General features: G+C 44.3%; 1 pseudogene across 1 annotated transcript in view; it reads right to left on the bottom strand.

Moving 5' to 3' along the window:
* LOC308289430 (ARF GTPase-activating protein GIT1-like) overlaps nucleotides 1-21,870 on the bottom strand; it is a 37,963-nt pseudogene that overhangs the window by 3,213 nt on the left and 12,880 nt on the right. Inside the window, exons 6-12 of the transcript XR_013963350.1 lie at nucleotides 21,278-21,389; nucleotides 17,389-17,513; nucleotides 15,057-15,209; nucleotides 9,323-9,622; nucleotides 7,004-7,087; nucleotides 5,432-5,517; nucleotides 1,419-1,607 (exon numbers count right to left, since the gene is read on the bottom strand). The product of XR_013963350.1 is annotated as an ARF GTPase-activating protein GIT1-like (transcript). The remainder of the gene's footprint in view (nucleotides 1-1,418; nucleotides 1,608-5,431; nucleotides 5,518-7,003; nucleotides 7,088-9,322; nucleotides 9,623-15,056; nucleotides 15,210-17,388; nucleotides 17,514-21,277; nucleotides 21,390-21,870) is intronic.

Here is a 21,870-nt window from a genome sequence, read left to right as displayed (position 1 = left end):
ACGTCACGTCATCGTCGTGAAAAAAAGGGGCGTCAACGAAATCATTTTCGTTAACGTCTCGTCAACAAAAACAACACTGGTTTCTATGCAGCGCAAATGACACAATATGGGTCCTTGGCATGGGTGTTGCCATCATAGATTGTAAAGGCACCAGAGGATGCTATTGGCTGCCAACGGTCACGTGCAACCATAGGGATACATGGGAGAATGTGGTCGGAGCATCCGCATTAGTTTCGTATTGGAGTCATTTTAAATCGGCGGAACTATGCCCATGGTTTGGAGTGGTCTCCTGTAATACTGTAATATTAAAATACTGAATTTTACTATAAAAATGTTAACAAAAATGGAATAATTCACTGAATGTGCAATGTATCTAGAATAATGAAAGTTTCAAAAAAATATATGAAAGTTTCGCGAACATTTATTTTACAATATTCAGTTTGTTTAGATGGGTCAGTATGTGTCACTACCAGGGTAGGAATCAGACCTGGACTCAAAATGTACGCTAATTAGTCCTGGGTGGGGTTGGCAAAACGGCCTTTCTGTGTGGAGTTTGCATGTTCTCCCCATGTCCCCTAGGGTAGGTACACGAAAAAAACATGCTGTAACCCTGGTCTCTATACTGCCTCCCCCTGGCCAGCCGGGGCACCTGATGGAGGGGAAAAGAAATGGTTGGAATAACGTGTTCCTTCCTCGCGTTCTATGTTATATGTCCAGCCGCTTCGAAGGAAGCATGAGGTCAGTCCGTTGCTCTCCCCAGGTTGGCAGAGGGAGAGCAGAGCCCAGGATTACATTAGATAATTGACAAATTGAAAATGGGTTACAAAATCTGTGAGATAGAAAATGTCAATATAAATAAAAAGGAAACACCCCAGCACAATAACATAGTGAGATACAGATAGGGTTAAAGTTTCCCTCTAAAGTCCTACTTGTCGTATTTGAACCAGCACAATAACATAGTGACTGATAAAGGGACATGATACATTTAGCCTGATTTCAGACTCTGCGTTGAGCTCGAGTCTGACATTGTCCCATTGACAAGAGATTTCAAAGGGGAGGGGATTTGAAATTTGAAATTCCCAATCACAAGAGATCTGGTGGGAGGGGGTTGTGTTTGACTTGTGTGTACACAAAAACATTGTGTACACAAAAACATTCCCCCCTCCCCTCTATGACAGGCATCAAACAGGTCGTTGTCTTTGATGCTAACGAGGTGTGCAAAACTCCCTTTGAAGTTCAAAGGGAGCAATTAAGAGCGTTGGCTGAGCCCCCCCCCCCCCCCACTGTTTCTGTTGAAACAGTGGAGGCTCAGACTCTCATTGGCTTGGTTCTGCCTAAACCAGAGAAACGTTAGCGTCATATGACAACACCAGACCAGTTCTGACAAATATACAAATAGGGTTAAAGTAAAGTCCTACCTGTCGTGTTTGAACTCCTGTGCTGCTCTCAGCAGCTCCTGGATGTTCTTGGTGACCTTCTCTGTCTTCAGGATGACATCTTCAGTGCAGGGTAAGGCCGGGTCCGGTTCTCCTGCTGCCTCCCCCACTCCTCCCCCTCCCCCGTCCTCCGACTCCCCCCGGCTCTCCTCCTCACTGCTACGACCCATACTGACACACACACACACACACACACACACACACACACACACACACACACACACACACACACACACACACACACGCATTATAAGCATCTATTTATATCCACACACAGGAGATCATACGAGGACTAACCTGGCATAGCCAGGCTTATTCATCTGCAAAGAGAATATCCTGGTCCCGATATGAAGCAGAGAGAGCATAGGTGCACCAACGGTGGGACTTCTGCCTTGTGAATTTTGCCATATTTCACAAAGCAGTGTTCCTGCACACGTATTCCCCGCTGGAAAAATATGTTCTACTTCTCCCACTCCGTCGGTTGTGCTCGCAAATAAAAAATACCCAAACAAAAACATGGATTCTGTTATACCTCTGTTACACCTGTGAAGAGAGACTTAACCCATTCAGAACAGGTACACAGTATTGTGTATTGTTATTTGGTGCTTTAACTATTGAAAAATAGCAGATCTACAAGCTCACAGCGCGGCACCAAGTGCCGCGCTGCGAGCTTGTATATCTGCTATTTTTGAAAAATTGTGAACATTGGAATTTTGACCCGATTCCATAAGTGTCTTTTGAATCCTTCTAAGGTTTTTTTGAAAAACCCTATGTCAGCAATCTGGCCAGCCATCGTCAAAGAAAAGGTCCTTTTCACTCAACTGGAGCTCAGTTAGTCTGTTCTTGAGAGACTACTATGTCAGTGGTTCTCAAAACCTTTTCATGTGAAGGACCCCCAAAATGATATGTATTTGGCCACGGACCCCCATCTCCAAATATTTAGTTCCAGGGGCCCCTTAGAAGCAAAATTAGAGTTTCAAACGTTCGCTTAAAAAATGTGAGCTATTTTTCAATAGTTAAAGCATTAAATAATCCTAGGCCTGAATGGGTTAAGAACTACAATCTATTTAGGATTGTTTCCCTGGGGGATGTAAACAGAGCTGCACCGCCTTAACTTAACTTCCCTTCATCGCAGCACTTCCGTTCATGCAGCGCACAACGCATATCGTTTATACAGCGCACAACGCACATATATATACAGAGTTCAGCACCATGGACAGCTCCTCATAGGGCTCTTAAATCTGACATCATTTTGTAGGCAGAGGAGAACTTTTGGTGCCAAAAGGCACCAGCGCCCGTGAATCTTTTTACTACTCTTACTATTTATACATTTTTCTTCTCTTTCTTGTTGACAGGAAAGTGGTAGAATTATACTTTAGTCATTATTTTTGTCTCGGATCTGTTGAAATAGCGAGGGATACAGCACTGCCCATATTGACAATAAATCTGCTTGGAGGTCTGAGAACAAAATGATGTCACAGCTTAACTCATTTAATGCCAGCCTATCACCACTAGAGGGCATCCCAGTGGCCAGAGAATAATAGAGATATGCTGGTAATGCATGCCCAAGCCCTGGAGCCATGACTTGCCAGAACACTTTCCTTTGTGCATTTACAGGAAGAGGATGAAGTTAGCTTGAAGTTAGCTATTGGCTACCAAGCATTTTAGAAGATCTATTTTCGGCAATTTAGCCACGATTAAACCTTGCACACCTCATGCATGGGAAAAAAACAGAGAAGAATGAGCTCTAAAAAATCCAATGCAATCCTGGATTGCATTGTTGTGGTTTTGTGCAGTTTGTTCACAGCTTTCAAACAAAAAAAATCCGATTGGAAATCCGTTCAGGCATTCTTGAGATAATAGCCATTATGTTATGTTGTTATGTAAACAAAAATGGCTGCCCTGTATGTTAGATGGGGTTGTATGGGGTTGGAACATGCAAAATCGCGATTGAAATCATGTTCACTAGTTTTGATGGGGTCCAAAAAAAAATTTAAAAAAAAGAAAATTTAAAAAAAAAAAAACTTTTCAAAAAAAAAAAAAAAAAACGAATTTATTCGGTTTTGGCACTCCTTAATACGTTTTAATAAACCGAATTTATTCGGTTTTGGCACTAGAAGAGTTTTTAAAAGCCCCATTGAGTTCACCATGGGACAGCTCCTCATAGATAAACAGAGTTCAGCACCATGGACAGCTCCTCATAGAGATACAGAGTTCAGGACCATGGACAGCTCCTCATAGAGATACAGAGGTCAGCACCATGGACAGCTCCTCATAGAGATACAGAGTTCAGGACCATGGACAGCTCCTCATAGAGGTACAGAGTTCAGGACCATGGACAGCTCCTCATAGAGATACAGAGTTCAGCACCATGGACACATGACACTGACAATGACACTGAATCGATTGTAAGCATTTGTTTCGCACTAAAAACATTAAAACGGCTCTCACAAAACTGTGAAAAGTGATGACTGCAGCAGCCTCATATGATATGATTCGATAACGTTGTTGAATACCTCAATATCGATATTACTCACGATATTAGTAAAAACAATTGCAGTATATCGTTTGTAATGTTTTTCTGCTTTAGGTCCACTGCCTGCCTAACCCAGATAATGAATATCATATCATATCCATGCATGCACACTGCACAGTACACATAGAATAACCCAGATAATGAATATCATATCATATCCATGCATGCACACTGCACAGTACACATAGAATAAAGACATTAAATGAATATCATATCCATGCATGTACACTGCACAGTACACATAGAATAAATACATTAAATGAATAGCATATCCATGCATGTACACTGCACAGTACACATAGAATAAAGACATTAAATTAATATCATATCCATGCATGCACACTGTACAGTACACATAGAATAAATACATTAAATGAATAGCATATCCATGCATGCACACTGCACAGTACACATAGAATAAAGACATTAAATGAATAGCATATCCATGCATGCACACTGTACAGTACACATAGAATAAATACATTAAATGAATAGCATATCCATGCATGCACACTGCACAGTACACATAGAATAAACCAGATAATGAATATCATATCCATGCATGTACACTGCACAGTACACATAGAATAAAGACATTAAATGAATATCATATCCATGCATGTACACTGCACAGTACACATAGAATAAATACATTAAATGAATAGCATATCCATGCATGTACACTGCACAGTACACATAGAATAAAGACATTAAATTAATATCATATCCATGCATGTACACTGCACAGTACACATAGAATAAATACATTAAATGAATAGCATATCCATGCATGCACACTGCACAGTACACATAGAATAAAGACATTAAATGAATATCATATCCATGCATGCACACTGCACAGTACACATAGAATAAAGACATGAAATGCCTTATTTCCATTTTCCAGCAATGGTTTTGTTGAAATAACCACACCTGGTTACAGATGGACTACTTGTGTGCATGTGCTACGTGCTTGCATAGTGTGTCTGTTAATTAATTTGACACATATTCACCAATACCTTGTTTCAAGCTGTCTTCGTCGATATGTATACCTGTATGTTGATAACTCCATATCCATACATTGTCTATATATTGCCCAGCCATATACCAAACCATATTATATTTTATTGTTTACTTGTTATTCTGGGGAGGCTATCTTCTCCCTTTGGGTCAGATCACTTCTTGTTTAACATTCCAGAATACAAAATCAGATACTGTATATACAGTAAACATATTAAAGTGTGCAGCCTGCCAGATATCAGACAGCATAGAATATGTGCTGCGTCGTATCAATCAGGATAGAATCGATTTAGACGCTGCCATATCGTATATCGTATCAAAAGAGAAAAATCCAGATCACAGCATCACTAGTGTGTGTGTGTGTGTGTGTGTGTGTGTGTGTGTGTGTGTGTGTGTGTGTGTGTGTGTGTGTGTGTGTGTAAGTGTGTGTGTGTGTAAGTGTGTGTCTAACCTTAAGGAGACGTCATAGGTCTGTGTGTTGTCGTAGTCACTGTCTGTTCCACTGCCATGTTTCTCTTTAGAGATCTGGAGAGAGAGAGAGAGAGAGAGAGAGAGAGAGAGGAGAGAGAGAGGAGAGAGAGAGGAGAGAGAGATAGAGAGAGAGAGAGAGAGAGAGAGAGAGATAGAGAGAGATAGAGAGAGAGAGAGATAGAGAGAGTGAGAGAGAGAGAGAGAGAGAGGAGAGAGAGAGAGATAGAGAGAGAGAGAGAGAGAGAGAGAGAGAGATAGAGAGAGAGATGAGAGAGAGAGAGAGAGAGAGAGATAGAGAGAGAGAAGAGAGAGAGAGAGAGAGGATAGAGAGAGAGAGAGAGAGAGAGAGAGATAGAGAGAGAGAGAGAGATAGAGAGATAGAGAGATAGAGACAGACAGACAGACAGACAGACAGACAGACAGACAGACAGACAGAGAGAGAGACAGACAGACAGACAGACAGACAGACAGACAGACAGACAGACAGACAGACAGAGAGACAGACGGAGGGACATACACGTAGAATACAACAACAATCAATAATCAATAAACAAACCACAGGACACCAGATCTACAAATGACCCTGAATTGGCAGGTTGACGATATATTGGTCTAGAAAAGCAACACTGTGAGGTTTAGCAGCAACGATGTGGTGAAACACCAGCCTGGTAACAACATGTATATTGGTTTTATTTAGTCAGAGAGCTGAATGTTAACCACTTCTAAAAGGAGGATCTGAAAATGTCAGTTGTTGGGGCATGAAACCCAATGTTTATATTACTTATGTTAAACCTTTTGTTGTTCTCATTCTCATGTTATTATTCAAATAAAAGTAACTTATTGAGAAACAAGGGGTTTTCTTTATAAATCAATACAATAGACTAAATTAATAGTCATAAAGCTCTCAGTACTGAACAAGGAGGTTTTAATAGTATATCCTATATCGTATCTAAAATCGAATCAAATCGTGACCTCAGAATCGAAAGTTGAATGGAATCATGGATTAGACGAATGGTGACAGCCCTACTGCTAAGTGAAACCCATCCAACTCAAAGTTAATTCTTTATATTCTGACAATGTTATAAATGATGAATGACCAGCCTGGTCCGCCCTCCCTGTAACAGAAGGGATTGGCAGCACACATCAGGTAGAGAGTTTAACTCGTATTTCAAATCACATTGAGTGGTACCGTACGGCATTCTATTCGAATATCAAAGTCACTATTCGACGTTGTTCACCGAAGTCGAATATTCGCTTATTTTAATTACATATAGTTTATAAAGCGTGGCTAGATAGGAATAGAACCTACCATGTATGATAGAACATGTTTAATAGAACCTACCATGTGTGATAGAACATGTTTAATAGAACCTACCATGTATGATAGAACATGTTTAATAGAACCTACCATGTATGATAGAACATGTTTAATAGAACCTACCATGTATGATAGAACATGTTTAATAGAACCTACCATGTGTGATAGAACATGTTTAATAGAACCTACCATGTATGATAGAACATGTCAAATAGAACCTACCCATCGGCTCATCTCTGTGGAGCCAGACAGATGTTGAACCCCATAGGATGACACTCCTCCCTGACCACTCCCCTTTCTCCCCACCTAGAGAGAGAGAGAGAGAGAGAGGAGAGAGAGAGAGAGAGGAGAGAGAGAGAGAGAGAGAGAGAGAGAGAGAGAGACGGAGAGAGAGAGAGAGAGAGAGACAGACAGAGAGAGAGACAGACAGACAGACAGACAGACAGACAGACAGACAGACAGACAGACAGACAGACAGACAGACAGACAGACAGACAGACAGACAGACAGACAGACAGACAGACAGACAGACAGACAGAGAGAGAGAGAGAGAGAGATGAGGGACAAATAATAGCGTTGAGTTGAGTTTTAGTCAAACTAACAGATTGATAAACATGTGGAGGACCCCCAGTAAGGACCCCTGTGATCTAAACATGTGGAGGCCCCCCAGTAAGGACCCCTGTGATCTAAACATGTGGAGGACCCCCAGTAAGGACCCCTGTGATCTAAACATGTGGAGGACCCCCAGTAAGGACCCCTGTGATCTAAACATGTGGAGGACCCCCAGTAAGGACCCCTGTGATCTAAACATGTGGAGGACCCCCAGTAAGGACCCCTGTGATCTAAACATGTGGAGGACCCCCAGTAAGGACCCCTGTGATCTAAACATGTGGAGGACCCCAGTAAGGACCCTGTGATCTAAACATGTGGAGGACCCCCAGTAAGGACCCCTGTGATCTAAACATTTGGAGGCCCCCCAGTAAGGACCCCTGTGATCTAAACATGTGGAGGACCCCCAGTAAGGACCCCTGTGATCTAAACATGTGGAGGACCCCCAGTAAGGACCCCTGTGATCTAAACATGTGGAGGACCCCCAGTAAGGACCCCTGTGATCTAAACATGTGGAGGACCCCAGTAAGGACCCCTGTGATCTAAACATGTGGAGGCCCCCCAGTAAGGACCCCTGTGATCTAAATGCCAGTTGTCAACATCAGACAGAAACCTCTAAAAAGGACAGTTCTCTGTTCTTCAAGGCCAGAAGGCCTCAGTGCTGGAAGAGTCCAACACTGGGGAATATTAACAGTTCGACTGCCATACTTATTATTTAGTTATTTGTGCTGGTGCCATCAAAATCTATCTTATCTATGGATGATTTCCAAACATGATCTTTTTCAATGGACACATATACATGTACTGTAGCCAACCTGACGGCAGGGGGAAGCCTTATGCAAGGAATGGATGTGAAATGGCCCTCCCAACTTTCTGTCGTTCAGAGCATAGAAATGCATAATCTAGATCAGGTCCACACAGCCAGGAAGTGAATTACGTGTGGTGGAGATTTGAAAGCAGCATTACGGGAGATGTTTTTACTGTACACACCCACGCGACCCTCATCAGCTTACAGTCATCAGACAAGGTAAAAGAACGAGTGTTGGTATTGGCAACGCGCCACCGTCAGAATTGAGACGAGCGTTAACGTTTGAAGCAGTAAAAGAGTTAAAATAAAGGAATGACATGGCAAAGACAGTCGGACAGAAACAGACAGACAGACAGACTGCAGTAAGCCACAAGACAGACAGGTGAGGACAGACAGATGCACATTCTCTGTGTAAACATGATGAGTTGGACACTGGAATCTAGACTGTGTGTGTGTGTGTGTGTGTGTGTGTGTGGTGTGTGTGTGTGTGTGTGTGTGTGTGTGTGTGTGTGTGTGTGTGTGTGTGTGTGTGTGTGTGTGTGTGTGTGTGTGCGCGCGCGCGCGTGCGTGTGTGTGTGTGAATTTGAATCATTAAGTCCCGGAAAAGACACACTGTGATTGGCCCTTTGAGTGGCAGCGTGCCTATAGCACTTCCACCTTCCTTTCTCTCAGGTTTCTCTAATGAACTGCAGCGCAGAATGAAGAGTCTGTCCTGCTCTCAACAGATACCATGGAAACAAGGACAATGATGGACCGGTCATCTTACCAAGTTAACGTGTTAAGATGGCCGGTCCGGAATTCTCCTTACTCATCTTTTGACGTCTTTCTTCAAAGGGGTTTTCCCAGTGTGCCAATGACGTCTTTGAAACGATGTCAAAATGACCTGAGATCAGAGAGATGCTTTTCTCTGTTTGTGTGTTGGCTCCCTCGTTTAGCTGATTGAGAAAATGTGTGTTGAGTTAATGAATGGTAGAGGATGCATAGAGGATCAGTGGGGTTCAGGGTGGTTAGGTTAGGGGGTAGTGGGGGGGGTATTTGGGGGGTTAGGGTTAGGGGGTAGTGAGGGGTATTTGAGGGGGGGTTAGGTGGGAGTGGGGGGGTATTTGGGGGGGGTCTAAACTTACGCTGTGCGTGTTGAGGGGCTGCAGGCGGGCTGCCAGGGAGTCCAGGGAGGCTGGGGGGAGGGGGGGGCCCTGGGGGGAGGGGGAGGGGGCGGCGCCCGGCTCATACATGGAGAAGGCCTGGCGCTGCCGCCCCGGATGGGGGTGGTGGGGGGGGCATCAGAGCCACCGAGGGGGGGGTGAGAGTCCCCCCACACCCCCTCCTCCTCCTCCTCCCCCCCTCACCCCCCCGCCTCCCCCCGGCCCCCCCGCCTGCTGGGCGCCCCCCCGCAGGGCACCGTTCTCCTGCTGCATCCGGGCGATCTACAGGTGGGGGGGGGGGGTGAACATGGGGGAGGAGGGGAGGGAGGGGTTGCATGGTGTCACCTGAATGGTTGAAAACAAACATCCACATTCATAGTACAATATGGAGGGGGGGGGGGGCATTCACATATAGTGTTATTGGTATGTGGGGGGGGGGGGGGGGGGGTCACTCTGTACTGTTATAGTTATGGAGGGGAGGGAACTGTAAACAAAAAATCAAACCTCGGTTCGAAGTGAAGCGGTGAACTTTTATTCTATGTGTTCTAGAGTTATGAACGTACAGGACAAAAAAAACTGTTCATTCTGAACTGAAATGGCCATATATGGACATGGGACACACATTTTGCTTTTTGAAAAAACCTGTTCATTCTGGACTGGAATGACCATATATGGGCGTGGGACACACAAAGCCACTCATTGGAAGCGGTTTTCACCGCTTCAAAAATGGTATCCAGGGAGTGTGTGCTCAGTTTGGCAGCGACCGGGTTGTTTTTTGTTGAATACCAGTTGGTGTAGATGGATAAAATAACTCCTAAAGTACAGTGCAGATCAGGTGTGTTTTACTAAGCATAGAGGGTCCAGGTGGTTTTACTAAGCATAGAGGGTCCAGGTGGTTTTACTGAGCATAGAGGGTCCAGGTGGTTTTACTAAGCATAGAGGGTCCAGGTGGTTTTACTAAGCATAGAGGGTCCAGGTGGTTTTACTGAGCATAGAGGGTCCAGGTGGTTTTACTAAGCATAGAGGGTCCAGGTGGTTTTACTAAGCATAGAGGGGTCCAGGTGGTTTTACTGAGCATAGAGGGGTCCAGGTGGTTTTACTGAGCATAGAGGGTCCAGGTGGTTTTACTAAGCATAGAGGGGTCCAGGTGGTTTTACTGAGCATAGAGGGGTCCAGGTGGTTTTACTGAGCATAGAGGGGTCCAGGTGGTTTTACTGAGCATAGAGGGGTCCAGGTGGTTTTACTAAGCATAGAGGGGTCCAGGTGGTTTTACTGAGCATAGAGGGGTCCAGGTGGTTTTACTGAGCATAGAGGGGTCCAGGTGGTTTTACTAAGCATAGAGGGTCCAGGTGGTTTTACTAAGCATAGAGGGGTCCAGGTGGTTTTACTGAGCATAGAGGGGTCCAGGTGGTTTTACTAAGCATAGAGGGTCCAGGTGGTTTTACTAAGCATAGAGGGGTCCAGGTGGTTTTACTAAGCATAGAGGGTCCAGGTGGTTTTACTAAGCATAGAGGGTCCAGGTGGTTTTACTAAGCATAGAGGGGTCCAGGTGGTTTTACTAAGCATAGAGGGTCCAGGTGGTTTTACTAAGCATAGAGGGGTCCAGGTGGTTTTACTGAGCATAGAGGGGTCCAGGTGGTTTTACTGAGCATAGAGGGGTCCAGGTGGTTTTACTGAGCATAGAGGGGTCCAGATGGTTTTACTGAGCATAGAGGGGTCCAGATGGTTTTACTGAGCATAGAGGGGTCCAGGTGGTTTTACTGAGCATAGAGGGGTCCAGATGGTTTTACTAAGCATAGAGGGGTCCAGGTGGTTTTACTGAGCATAGAGGGGTCCAGATGGTTTTACTAAGCATAGAGGGGTCCAGGTGGTTTTACTAAGCATAGAGGGGTCCAGGTGGTTTTACTGAGCATAGAGGGGTCCAGATGGTTTTACTAAGCATAGAGGGGTCCAGGTGGTTTTACTAAGCATAGAGGGGTCCAGGTGGTTTTACTGAGCATAGAGGGGTCCAGGTGGTTTTACTGAGCATAGAGGGTCCAGGTGGTTTTACTAAGCATAGAGGGGTCCAGGTGGTTTTACTGAGCATAGAGGGGTCCAGGTGGTTTTACTGAGCATAGAGGGGTCCAGGTGGTTTTACTGAGCATAGAGGGGTCCAGGTGGTTTTACTAAGCATAGAGGGGTCCAGGTGGTTTTACTGAGCATAGAGGGGTCCAGGTGGTTTTACTGAGCATAGAGGGGTCCAGGTGGTTTTACTAAGCATAGAGGGTCCAGGTGGTTTTACTAAGCATAGAGGGGTCCAGGTGGTTTTACTGAGCATAGAGGGGTCCAGGTGGTTTTACTAAGCATAGAGGGTCCAGGTGGTTTTACTAAGCATAGAGGGGTCCAGGTGGTTTTACTAAGCATAGAGGGTCCAGGTGGTTTTACTAAGCATAGAGGGTCCAGGTGGTTTTACTAAGCATAGAGGGGTCCAGGTGGTTTTACTAAGCATAGAGGGTCCAGGTGGTTTTACTAAGCATAGAGGGGTCCAGGTGGTTTTACTGAGCATAGAGGGGTCCAGGTGGTTTTACTGAGCATAGAGGGGTCCAGGTGGTTTTACTGAGCATAGAGGGGTCCAGATGGTTTTACTGAGCATAGAGGGGTCCAGATGGTTTTACTGAGCATAGAGGGGTCCAGGTGGTTTTACTGAGCATAGAGGGGTCCAGATGGTTTTACTAAGCATAGAGGGGTCCAGGTGGTTTTACTGAGCATAGAGGGGTCCAGATGGTTTTACTAAGCATAGAGGGGTCCAGATGGTTTTACTAAGCATAGAGGGTCCAGATGGTTTTACTAAGCATAGAGGGGTCCAGATGGTTTTACTGAGCATAGAGGGGTCCAGGTGGTTTTACTGAGCATAGAGGGGTCCAGGTGGTTTTACTGAGCATAGAGGGGTCCAGGTGGTTTTACTGAGCATAGAGGGTCCAGGTGGTTTTACTGAGCATAGAGGGGTCCAGGTGGTTTTACTAAGCATAGAGGGTCCAGGTGGTTTTACTGAGCATAGAGGGGTCCAGGTGGTTTTACTAAGCATAGAGGGGTCCAGGTGGTTTTACTAAGCATAGAGGGGTCCAGGTGGTTTTACTGAGCATAGAGGGGTCCAGGTGGTTTTACTAAGCATAGAGGGGTCCAGGTGGTTTTACTAAGCATAGAGGGGTCCAGGTGGTTTTACTGAGCATAGAGGGGTCCAGATGGTTTTACTAAGCATAGAGGGGTCCAGGTGGTTTTACTAAGCATAGAGGGGTCCAGGTGGTTTTACTGAGCATAGAGGGGTCCAGGTGGTTTTACTGAGCATAGAGGGTCCAGGTGGTTTTACTGAGCATAGAGGGTCCAGGTGGTTTTACTAAGCATAGAGGGTCCAGGTGGTTTTACTGAGCATAGAGGGGTCCAGATGGTTTTACTGAGCATAGAGGGGTCCAGATGGTTTTACTAAGCATAGAGGGTCCAGGTGGTTTTACTAAGCATAGAGGGGTCCAGGTGGTTTTACTAAGCATAGAGGGTCCAGGTGGTTTTACTAAGCATAGAGGGGTCCAGGTGGTTTTACTAAGCATAGAGGGGTCCAGATGGTTTTACTAAGCATAGAGGGGTCCAGGTGGTTTTACTGAGCATAGAGGGGTCCAGATGGTTTTACTAAGCATAGAGGGGTCCAGGTGGTTTTACTGAGCATAGAGGGGTCCAGGTGGTTTTACTGAGAAACCCTGATCTAGACGCTGATCTCACAGATCTATAGAACACATGGACAAACAGCATACATGTGAGGAACATCCATTATCACAGATCTATAGAACACATGGACAAACAGCATGTAATGTGAGGAACATCCATTATCACAGATCTATAGAACACATGGACAAACAGCATGTAATGTGAGGAACACCCATTATCACAGATCTATAGAACACATGGACAAACAGCATGTAATGTGAGGAACATCCATTATCACAGATCTATAGAACACATGGACAAACAGCATGTAATGTGAGGCACAACCATCATGATGAGAGCTGTGAAGTTATGATGACACAGCCATCAGCCAACAACAAACATACACTTGTAGATCTGCTATTTGTTTTGTGTTTGGCTGCATGTTTGACGCAGTAAGGATTGATTTAAGAGGGAATAAAATAATAATAGGGTCAACAAAAAGATGTTCTGACGCACAGCGTCCACAGCCGGTGTGTGGAGTGGAGACACAGTGATGCTACCCAGCCATGCATCCTGAGTCCCTGACCCGTACAGTATTGTTAATAAAGGACTCATTAAACTAAGCATCTATCACATCAACACTATCCTTCCTGCTATCAGTCATTTCACTGCACCAGCTGAGCTGCATGTGGTGGAGTCTCCACAGCTGTGCGTTCTGGCATTATTGATGAGATGATTGAGATGGTCTTGTAAATCCATGCTTCTGTCCTTTATCAACTACATACAAGTAGCTATTTGCCGCTATAAGTCCTTTCTGATGTTTTCGCCGTCGACACATAATGCGTGTGTCGTCGCGAAACCCATAAAATAATTCTGGGTCCCATTTGAATGGCCATTACATTGAAAACCTAGCAACATCACTGGGAGAGGACCCTGTAGTCTCCTGTTCAGTCAAACCTAACAACATCACTGGGAGAGGACCCATAGGAGACTAACCCTAACCCTGTAGTCTCCTGGTGAGTCTCCTATGGATCAAATGATTGACACTCATCTAGACTCAACTATACAGGATTATTTATTACACGGCTTGGTTGAATGCTTGATTCTGATTGGTCAATAGCTCCACTCTATAACAGACCGCTGCCTCATCAAAGGCTCAGAACACCTGCTGCAGTCAGGCTGCACTGCGTTAACTTTATACCGTATCCAACAGTATGAGAGTCATTTACAACTGAACGTTGCTCTCAAGATTGTTTTTAAAAACATTTGAAGCGAGAAATAGACGAGGCAGTATCAGAAAATGGATTCTATTTTCACCAGTGCTTCCTTGTTTTCCAAGGCGACCCGTGTTGTGCTGGGGGGGGGGGGAGACGCCCAGCACAACACTTGTGGAACACTTTGACTTCTGTAGCAAGGAAATACTTTTTGTTTTTAGTTTTGAGTCAAAATTATCAGCCTGAAAGGACCTTTATTTCTCCATAACGACCGCGCAGCCAGACCTTAGGCTATTTAAGCTTTGTACGGCGATGGCAGATGACAACGGCAACCGGAAATGCTCAGTGCTCGACAGATCAACCTGCCACCGTAGCAGCCGTCTGTACTACACCAGAAGCTCCCTTTCCATGTTGCACCTAAAACGCCTGCTGTATGGACGCGTTGCCATGGGAACCAAAGAGTTCTGTGAAAGGGGTGGGACCCCGTCGCCGACGGCTGTTTGCGTAACGGTTTGGACCAACAGCGATTGCGTCATAGCAGACGTAGTCCCGACTCACGTCGCGGTTGCAGAAAAGGGCTGCTTAAATTCCCCAATTTAATATTCTTATATTTATTTAATTTCACTTAACTTTCTACCTCCTATCATCCTATCTCCTAGTATCCTACCTCCTTAACTCCTATATCCTATCATCCTATATCCTATCATCCTATATCCTATCAACCTATCATCCTATCATTCTATATCCTATCATCATATATCCTATCATCATATATCCTATCATCCTATCATCCTATCATCCTATATCCTATCATCATATAATCCTACCTCTTTCTGCAGTCTGCGCAGCTCTTCACTCAGGTTGTTGTTGACCTTCATCAGCTGGGTGACCTTGGCCTCCGACGAGGCCAGAGCTTTCTTCACCTCCAGATACTCCTGGAGGGTGATGGGTCCATCTGACAGGTCTGATGAGTCCATGCTCTGAACACACACACACACACACACACACACACACACACACACACACACACACACTAACCCTGAGCCAATGAGCCAATGTTGTGTGTGTGTGTGTGTGTGTGTGTGTGTGTGTGTGTGTGTGTGTGTGTGTGTGTGTGTGTGTGTGTGTGTGTGTGTGTGTGTGTGTGTGTGTGTGTGTGTGTGTGTGAGAGAGAGAGAGAAGAGGTTTTCCTATTGGAATTTGGCTGAACTTTTGATTCAAGTTTGGAGGAAGCTTTCCTTACTAAACAAGTTAAATACCAACCATTAGTACAGGTCATCATACACCTAGGATATACAGTAAGTGTCAGCTCATTGTTTTTATATTTAGCAGCCTGGGCCATGTCCACAGGCTGGTGGTCTTGGGGGGCCTGAGGGTTTTGGGGTTGTCCAAGTATAAGGCAAAGCAGCTTGCAACTTATTGCTCAATCTCCTCCATTATAGGCAGTCCATCCATTTGGAGGAGAAGGTGCTATTTGTACCCATACTTATTTATCCGGTGTTAATATAACAGACTGAAATGTATGCCCAATAGTGACTGTGAATCAGCTCTTCTGTACAGTCTGGACTGGTTTGGATTCCTGCACATGTTGTTTCACTGATACTGTACATGTATAACTGATACATGTTGTTTCACTGATACTGTACATGTATAACTGATACATGTTGTTTCACTGATAATGTACATGTATAACTGATACATGTTGTTTCACTGATACTGTACATGTATAACTGATACATGTTGTTCCACTGATACTGTACATGTATAACTGATACATGTTGTTCCACTGATACTGTACATGTATAACTGATACATGTTGTTCCACTGATACTGTACATGTATAACTGATACATGTTGTTTCACTGATACTGTACATGTATAACTGATACATGTTGTTCCACTGATACTGTACATGTATAACTGATACATGTTGTTTCACTGATACTGTACATGTATAACTGATACATGTTGTTCCACTGATACTGTACATGTATAACTGATACATGTTGTTTCACTGATACTGTACATGTATAACTGATCCATGTTGTTCCACTGATACTGTACATGTATAACTGATACATGTTGTTTCACTGATACTGTACATGTATAACTGATACATGTTGTTTCACTGATACTGTACATGTATAACTGATACATGTTGTTTCACTGATACTGTACATGTATAACTGATACATGTTGTTCCACTGATACTGTACATGTATAACTGATACATGTTGTTTCACTGATACTGTACATGTATAACTGATACATGTTGTTCCACTGATACTGTACATGTATAACTGATACATGTTGTTCCACTGATACTGTACATGTATAACTGATACATGTTGTTTCACTGATACTGTACATGTATAACTGATACATGTTGTTTCACTGATACTGTACATGTATAACTGATACATGTTGTTTCACTGATACTGTACATGTATAACTGATACATGTTGTTTCACTGATACTGTACATGTATAACTGATACATGTTGTTTCACTGATACTGTACATGTATAACTGATACATGTTGTTTCACTGATACTGTACATGTATAACTGATACATGTTGTTTCACTGATACTGTACATGTATAACTGATACATGTTGTTCCACTGATACTGTACATGTATAACTGATACATGTTGTTCCACTGATACTGTACATCTATAACTGATACATGTTGTTTCACTGATACTGTACATGTATAACTGATACATGTTGTTCCACTGATACTGTACATGTATAACTGATACATGTTGTTCCACTGATACTGTACATGTATAACTGATACATGTTGTTCCACTGATACTGTACATGTATAACTGATACATGTTGTTTCACTGATACTGTACATGTATAACTGATACATGTTGTTCCACTGATACTGTACATGTATAACTGATACATGTTGTTCCACTGATACTGTACATGTATAACTGATACATGTTGTTTCACTGATACTGTACATGTATAACTGATACATGTTGTTTCAAGCATGTGGGACATCAGAAGCAACTGGAAAATATTTGTGTCCCTTGTAATGGATTTTATAAATGTGGACTCAAATAAAGAAATGTAAATGTGTGTGTGTGTGTGTGTGTGTGTGTGTGTGTGTGTGTGTGTGTGTGTGTGTGTGTGTGTGTGTGTACCTTGGCTCGGTTGTTGCGTTGTGTGTTGTTGTTGTTGTGCGTTGTCAGCTCGCTGTCCGTGTCTTCATCTGACGCTACGCTGTCGTAGTCGTGTTGGTCATCGTCCATGGAGAGGTCCAACACATCTGGACGCACACATTTTAACCATTTATTAAGAAGAAGAAAGAAGAATTTACCTCCATCATCCCACAAGGGAAATTCAGTTTCCAGCTTAACCCAGCTGAACCCAGTGCTGCCCACAAGGAGCACGAGGGAAGGGGAGCAGTGATAGCTGGAGTGGGGAATCGTACCTGTGACCTTTGGGGCCTCCGGAGTCCTAGGTATGGACACTAACCACTCAGCTATCACTGCTATTTATGTCCACACAAAGGACATGCATACAAGGACACACATTATAGGTGCAGTAGAGTTACATTCACAACATCATGGCATATGTCTTCATGATACAATAACATGTCACTTGGTACCTTATATAAAGTATAAGTAGCAACGTCTCCGCAATATGTGGCGGCTGCCGATTATAGTGGAGATGGCACAATACTTGTACACAAGCCTGATCGCCGCGATCAGGCACATAATCCACCTGCAAATGCAAACGCACCTCATGTCTGGACCATACATGTCTGGACCATACGTGTCTGGACCATACGTGTCTGGACCATACATGTCTGGACCATACATGTCTGGACCATACGTGTCTGGACCATACATGTCTGGACCATACGTGTCTGGACCATACGTGTCTGGACCATACATGTCTGGACCATACATGTCTGGACCATACATGTCTGGACCATACGTGTCTGGACCATACATGTCTGGACCATACGTGTCTGGACCATACATGTCTGGACCATACATGGGCAATTGGCGAGTCATTTCTAGCTTCTCTCTTTCCATCCTTCTCTCAGTCCATTTTAAAAGGAAAACCGTTTGGCAGGAGACCACAAAATACTTCAAAAGTGTCTGACGTTCTGATCCAAAGAAAACACCTAAAGAGGCAAAGTTATGAGTAAAGCTAATCCTAATCCTAACCCAGGGATTCCCAAACTGTTGCGAAATGGCTTGCAATTCTGTTCTGCTCTTGTTTTAGGGCTTCCCTGACACTGAGCTTAACATTAACAAAAGAGTAAAAATGTGGCCAATATGTGTTGTTTTCTTCCTTTTCCTTACTGTGGGAGAGTGCAATCATTCAATGCTCCAAGCAACAAAGGTGAACACCAAAAGAACAGTATTGCAGGCCTGCCATAGCCTGGCTTGGCCAGACTATATACTAATGCAGCTAACTAACTGCAGTACCTTGTTTAACATGGCTGGATTGTGTGGCTGTGCTAGGCTAGGCCTGCCAGGCCATTTTGAACATTTTTGGAGGGGCGCTACCCACACGTTTGGCTGTGTTGCTCATTCCACAAATGCCAGATCCTTACAAGCTGTACCTCGTTGTAAAGGTGACTAATCAACGATAACAATGATATCAAACACAATACCATTTGAACGTTAGCACATTTTGATCCTTACAAGCTGTACCTTGTTGTAAAGGTGACGAATCAATGATAAAAATGATATAAAACACAATACAAACTGGTTTTATTAAAGGGGGGATATAATGGACCGAAGTCAAGTTTACTTTCTTTTTGTGCTGCTGAGTTTATATGGGGATCTCAAGGATCTCCATATATGGGCATACAAATGGAATACAAGGGACAAGGACGGAATGTGATGTCACAACAATGTGATGTCAAAACAGGTCAGCAGCTATAGGCGTTACTCACGGACAAGATGTGACGGTTTTCATAGTTAACTGCGACCTACGGTCATAATAATAATAATAATAACTAGAGATACTGTTCCTACGAAACAGTGTGGGCTCGCTCGTGATATTCTACAGCGTGCTAACTGTCATGTGAAGCTCAACCAATGCTCTCCAGCTAACACCACTCCAAGATGTTTTTTCCACAACTCGATTGCACCTCATTGGCTGAGGGGCCCTGCCTTTGTACTGTCGTGGCGGAACTCGATAAATACATAGTGTTCTCGCCTCACAGGCGAGAACACTACTAATAATAGATTATTTCAATTTCTTTCATGACACAAAATCTTTTGTAATCTTTAATAAGTCACTTGATTTCCTGCCAGCCTCACTACTTTGGCTCAGTTCTCCATGTTTGCATCTCTACTGGACTGGACTGGAACCATCTCTACTGGACTGGACTGGTTAAAACCATCTCTACTGGACTGGACTGGTTAAAACCATCTCTACTGGACTGGTTAAAACCATCTCTACTGGACTGGACTGTAGAGGTCTTCACGGGTCCAATTTGAACTACCCGAACCCAAAAGGACCCGGGGGAAATGGACCCGGACCCATATGGCCCCGTCTATCATTTGGAATTTGAGAACCGTTACCCGATCAGCCCCGAGACGTGATGGATCCGATTCCGAACGGCCCCGCCTGTTATTAGAAAAATTGGATCCGAAACCCGAGCAGAACGGGAGATCCGAGACCCGAACCCCCGAAATGAAAGAATGCCAACGTTATTATATTAAGAGTTGTATCAGACATATTTCTTACCTAACGTCGCCACGGTGCTGCTGTTGCTGTCAGCGGCGCTGTGCCTCTCGCCAAAAGATGATCTTTTCCCAGACCAGTAAGTCAATGCGGACAGTTTGTAAATACAAATAAATCCATGTTTTTATTCCTTCTTCTTTGGCTAGCCAATGCTAATGCTATCGTTTTCTGTCGCATGTGTTGTTCATTATATCTTTCTGCTTTGAGTGTCCATTTTGCTCTGCAGAGCATGACAACACGCAATGACAACTCCATTGTAAACCGTTAACCAAAACGTTACGTTAATATCTTTGATAATAATAACAATCCAACTGATACAGTCAGTGTTGTTGTGACTGAGTGAGTTATACTTCTCAGTTCTCACAACCAATGCAACAGATTACATGCTGCATCTTTAGTGCCATCGTGTGGCGTTATCTATTTGGTGCAGTTGTTGCGTTCGCTTTCACTTCAATCTCGGCCTGTCTCGGCTCCACTCGGGTAACAGGAGATACCCGGGGAACCGGGGCAGACGGCCCCGGCCCCGGCCCGCCCCGCGGTAAAAGCTCGAAAACGGCCCCGTTACCCGGCTCGGGGCGGTTCGGATCGCGGGTAATTTCGGATCTCGGGCAGGTCCGAAGACCTCTACTGGACTGGTTAAAACCATCTCTACTGGACTGGACTGGTTAAAACCATCTCTACTGGACTGGACTGGTTAAAACCATCTCTACTGGACTGGACTGGTTAAAACCAGGGACACTGTCCGGCGGTGAGATAGTGTGTGTGTGTGTGTGTGTGTGTGTGTGTGTGTGTGTGTGTGTGTGTGTGTGTGTGTGTGTGTGTGTGTGTGTGTGTACAGTGTGTGTGTGTACAGTGTGTGTGTGTGTGTACAGTGTGTGTGTACTGTGTGTGTGTGTGTGTGTGTGTGTGTGTGTGTGTGTATGTACAGTGTGTGTGTACAGTGTGTACAGTGTGTGTGTGTGTGTGTGTGTGTGTGTGTGTGTGTGTGTGTGTATGTACAGTGTGTGTGTACAGTGTGTACTGTGTGTGTGTGTGTGTGTGTGTGTGTGTGTGTGTGTGTGTGTGTATGTACAGTGTGTGTGTGTGTGTGTGTGTGGTGTGTGTGTGTGTGTGTGTGTATGTACAGTGTGTGTGTACAGTGTGTACTGTGTGTGTGTGTGTGTGTGTGTGTGTGTGTGTGTGTGTGTGTGTGTGTGTGTGTGTGTGTGTGTGTGTGTGTGTATGTACAGTGTGTGTGTACAGTGTGTACTGTGTGTGTGTGTGTGTGTGTGTGTGTGTGTGTGTGTGTGTGTGTGTGTGTGTGTGTGTGTGTGTGTGTACCAGTAGGGCTGCTCAGAGCCTTGCCCTGCTGTCTCCTCTTGGCGTCGCTCAGGATGTCGATGATGAGCGTAGCGAACTCTCTGGCGTTGAACCTGGCTAACTTCTGACGACCCTGGAGAGAGAGAGAGAGAGAGAGAGAGAGAGAGAGAGAGGAGAGAGAGAGAAGAGAGAGATAGAGAGAGAGAGAGAGAGAGAGAGAGAGAGATAGTAGGGGTAAAAAATAAACAATATGTATGGGGTGACCTGAGACAAAAAGGTTTGGGAACCCCTGCCCAAGGGCCACAGTGGCCTTAATTCCCCAGCTGACTGGACCACTTTCTCCTCTGTCTCAGTCTTGCCAACATGAAGACACCAGAGTCTATTTTCTTGTCATGTGGAGACAACCAGTGTCTTTTGTTGACTCCTCATTTAAACCAATCCAGTATCTTTGGTGACCCTTTGGGCTGAGCATGGATCAGATGGTAAATACAGATGTATTTATTAACAGTTTGTTCCATCAAACAATGGACAACCCCAAAGGCCAAGTGGCCCCGCCCCCTAAAATGACATATTTCCAGGCCTGACTGGCAGCATAAAATAAGACACATGGATGT

This window comes from Nannobrachium achirus, assembly GCF_963921795.1.
Source record: "Nannobrachium achirus genome assembly, chromosome: 8".
In the NCBI taxonomy this organism is placed as follows: Eukaryota; Metazoa; Chordata; class Actinopteri; order Myctophiformes; family Myctophidae; genus Nannobrachium; species Nannobrachium achirus.
Note: the sequence above shows the minus strand (reverse complement) of the source record. Positions and strands in the feature narration are given on the sequence as shown.